We start from the raw sequence: 4,990 nt of genomic DNA, 5'->3' as shown, positions 1-4,990 counted from the left end.
GTCTTTTGTCTCATCGTGACTGCATACTCTATGCAAATAAAACTGCTATGTAATCAAGAATTAATTAATAAAGAAACCTTCTTAAAAGACAGCCTGAGCTAAAAAACAGCAAAATATCTTTTTTCCAAGTGCATTAAAAGCTAAAACCTCATAGTGATTCCTAGCACCTCCATTATATCATGAAAAAAGCAAATGTAATTTCAGTAAAAACGTGTTACGCATGTTGAGAAATTCTTGCAATAGTCACTCTGTATCATCACAAATATAAATATATGATATAAATTAAATATGCAAGCGACTGTAATTGTCTCTAGTTGAATTGATGAATTTATAATGACAACTCAACATGAGCTGATTATTCACCAAGTGCTTTCTATGCTAAAAAATTTTTTTAATCATTTCATAAGTACAAAGTTATAGCCAGGAATCTTTCTGCCAAATTCAGCAAAAGTTGATACAAAAAACCTTGATCAAGTATTTTAAACCCAAAAATCTTGATATGGTTATGGTTCGGCAGACATTACAACAATATGATAAAGCATATACTACATAGCTCGAAAATCATATTCCTAATTTTTTATCGAAAAATTTTGGTATTTTCAGAAGTTAACTATGAGAGAATTTTACTGTTTATCTTTTTTATAAACGCAGGTATGGACTATCAAAAATAAATTAATGATGTCCAAGATCTACTGCTACTAGAGCACAAAATACATAGATTTTGTAATTACTAAGGAAAAGCGCTCAATCATTGGGTGGTTCATATTTAACTCTGCTATAATTTTAAATCACTTGAAAATATTTTCTGCAAATTGTGTATATAGTATATGCAAAATGATGCCATTCACTCGCTAAAAGTTTAAAAACATAATGATTCAATTGAACTAAATTCTCATTCAATTATCCAAATTCATCTATATGTATTTGGCTGTATTTGTCCAGGGATATGTGCCCTATAAAACCCAACTTCTATAAAAGCAATCTGTTTCCAGTTTTGCATGAGATTGCCTTGACACTCATGCAAACTTTAGCCCAAATAATACTTCAGCTCACTACCTTCCAGGGACGTTAGAGTAGAGAATGGTTTTTTGCAAATGAAAATGACACTAATTGTCATTTCATAATGAAACAACTAAAATGCTGGCTAATATAAGACTTGAACCTTTGCCATACAGCTTAGTAGACTGACACTAATTGGCGGCCTTTTAAAACCTCAGAATAACTTCGCCAACCTGAGATAAAAATGGCTTATTTATATCATTATTTAATAATTAGCTGATTGTTGTATTTGTCTGAAAATTACTAGAAAAAAGAACAAAAATGCCAGGCAATGTTCTATACTACTACTATAGTACTACTACTAGATATCTTTGAATGCATTTGACTGATCTTTCATCATTAGCATTACATAGTTCGACTTCCTTTAGCTTTACGGTTGTTTTCATCATTAAACCTGTTAGTTCTAATATGTTTATAAAGAAGTGCAATAGTTGAGTAGTAGTATTTAAGTGTCAAGGATGCATTGTGGAGCTCAGACTATGTTGACCTCTTTTTAATATTTTTCATCAGAAAGTTAGCTTAAATGAGCTGAAGTACTTCTATTGTTAAACAGAACGATTTGACAGAGCATCTTTCGATGAGCTGACAGTCTTATGGGTAAACAAAGCCTAAGAATAACAACTTTATTTTATTTTTCGAAGAATTTTAACCTTTGAATAGTTTTAATTATTTGACATGTTTGAAGATGAGCAAAGATGCAGCATAACGACCAACAAAATGACATCAATAATGTCGCATTATTGAAAATTGTAATCAAATTTCCAAAGTACTTATTATTGCTTAATTCTCATGTTGAGTTACTTGTAGAAAATTGTTTAAAATGGCTCTAATATTAGTCAAGAAAATAAGTTCTATTAGGCATTCAAATGTGGCAACCTAAGTCCTTAATGTAAGTCATGTAAGTTGCAACTGCGATCACTGTCAAGCTATCAATGTTTGCTACTGTTCAATTTGTAACAGTTGTACTTAAATATTATAATTGTGAACTATGCAAATCTTTTTCACTTGTGTTAATATAAACACTAGCCATATGAAGCATTCTAACTCTTCATTAAAGAGACATATAAGAACAGCAGCACATGCAGCAGTATAATGCATAGTCAGAATTTTCCTCCTCTGATCTGCCTTTTTAGCAAACATTAATAGCTTGCTAACGATTAACATATAGTCAATCATGATTATACCAGCTTCTTTGTATGAAGATGAAAATTATCATTTACGACATTGTTACTCATAGCGAATTTAGTCAATAGTCTTGAATTACTTGTTAAATAAATCCTCATTTTGTGCTGATTTTAATTATGTAAACCAAGCATTTATTAAATTATGTTTTTGAATGATTTTGTCGGCTAAATTTTGTAAATTTTATTTTTTAATAGTTGAAGATGAAAATAGAAAGATTAAAAGATATGGTCTCACTGCATAACTTTTTATTTGCATTTTTATTTTTTTTATTTTCCAAGTCATATGGTTTGAACAACTCTTTGAACAAAAAATTTATATGTATGAATTTTAGAAACAAGAAGTCATATCATGAAACCTGGTAAAGCGTTATCCAATAATTGTTATCATATTGGCTCGAGAAACTGCATCTAACTGAATTTGAATGAATTCTACTAATTATTTGATAAATTATTCTGAATTTTGATAAGAATTTAATGGTATGTAATCTGTTTGTTTACTAGTAATAAAAACAAGAACAACTAACTATAAAAAAGTTGGATAAATTTGCTCAAAGGAGACCGCTTTATTTTACACACAACTGAATTTGATTGCTTTTCAAAGTTTTCGATATTTTTAAGACTAAAATATTTGAGGACAAATTTATTTTTATGTAAGAAAGTATGTCAGTATTATACGCCTCAATACTTACCCAGTTGGCACACTGACATCAGCAACACAGCATGGTCGAATCACTTGATCTGGGCACAACTTGCTGCAGTTGTTCTGACTCACTACCGTTGTCATGTCGCTGTAGTACACAGTACAAACAGCTTCTACGAGTAGAGTTGGCACAGAAGGTGTTTCATCAAACGGCGCGTTGCAAAAGTATATATCGTTCTGTAAAAATCCACACAGACAATGCATTTTCTATTATTGATATAACACATATTCTAGTAAAAAGTTTTACTGCATACTTTAATATCTTATACAGATGTCATTTAATATATATCAGCATCTTGAATTTTAGTTACTGATGATTGACAAGACAGGTCCTTAAACTGACAGTAGCTGCAAAGATGAGTACAACTTTTTTCTATGACCAGTATATATATAATAAATAAGCAAGAATATATAAGAAATATATGTAAGAAACACATGTAAGAAATTTACTAGAAATTCCACTGTCATACAGCCCACGACCAAAGAGATATTGGAATAAAAGAAAGGGTACTGATGGTTGAGAAATGCAATATTAGCAGTCAAATGGCACTGCAGTGCAATAGGATAACTGCAATGGTAGCTGTAATGTACTGGGTGTAGGTGTTATTATATACAACAAATAGCAATAATGAAAGGAAAAGATTATATGTTTATATCTCTCCCCCTACAGTAGGAGAAATGCAATATTGGCTAATATTAGAAATAAAATGCACTGATATTATTAGAATAACCAATATTATTAATATAGTAATAATATAAAACCAATACACAATTTTGTTTACATTTAAAAACGTCATAGTTTTTATAATCTCATAAGTATAATCTCATAATCTTAAAATCTCATAAGAATCGTTAGAAAAAAATATCATCGTCATTTCCTTTACTTACACTGCGTTGTACATCAGTTAGAATGCCGAAGTAGGCCTACTCAAGAGTCTAAAATGTCAGTCACTTTGAAATCGGCAAAAATGAAACGATTTCAGTACTCCTACGTTAATTACAGAAACCTTCGACAATGCTATAGACTGGTGAAATTTGCACGTTATTTTTTCGTGAAATGCGCACGACTTAATCGTTCTATTCTCTGTTGCTCAGCGTTTTATTTTCCAGTCTTAACTTTGATAAAAGTGAGGATTAGCGAGTTTTAATAATGATTTTCGGCTAAATAAATCTGTCCATTTATGTATAATCCGACCAGATGGGTTAGTTTTAGGAATTTGCGGTAACCTTTCAAAGGCTTGGTAACATTTTTAAATAGGTTTATATGCGTTTTGTATCATTATTATACTTAAACGACTTTACAGAAAAATAGTTAAATTTGTTGATAAGATTTTGTTTCAAGGGTTTGGTGACGGCCGTTAACGGGTAATTTTTCGGGAGTTGTGTGCACATGTGCATTTATCATAAACTTCCCAAACCAATCGCTTCGCTCGTGTTTGGTCGTGGGATAAAAAAATAAATATATACATTTCTTGTATACTTATGCTTATTTCTTATATATATACATGTATATATATTGAAATTCATCCTACCTAAAGTCAACGTGCTAAAGAACTAAAGTCAAAGTGCTCAACATAAAATGAAGCTGAAAAAAGATAAGTACGCTATCTAATACTTTACTAATTTATATGTATATATATATATATATATCTTATATACTCATGCTTATTTCTTATATATATATTTCTTTAATAAAAAGGCAAATATATGGTCTAAAATAATTGATAAAATGAAGATTTAAAAATGACCTTTAGGAAACACCTCACTACAAATTGTTTTATGTGGTGTGAACAAAGTAGTTGTTAAAATTTAGTTTCCTCCCACAATTGTCAGGTGCGTGTGTTTACTAAAGAAGCGGCTCTTCCACTGAAAAAGGTCTGTGATGCCAATGAGGGACATAACCAGAGAGAAATCCGCCGTAAAATTACGTTTTCCTGTGAGTGTATTTATCGGAGTCTCTACAGGTGGTCACGATCTTGTTACGACAGTATAGGGCAGACAACTCCGGCCTATGAAATATAATATTTCTTACTGGTACTAAGCTGGT

Source organism: Watersipora subatra, chromosome 7 (assembly GCF_963576615.1).
Source record: "Watersipora subatra chromosome 7, tzWatSuba1.1, whole genome shotgun sequence".
Classification (NCBI taxonomy): Eukaryota; Metazoa; Bryozoa; class Gymnolaemata; order Cheilostomatida; family Watersiporidae; genus Watersipora; species Watersipora subatra.
Note: the sequence above shows the minus strand (reverse complement) of the source record.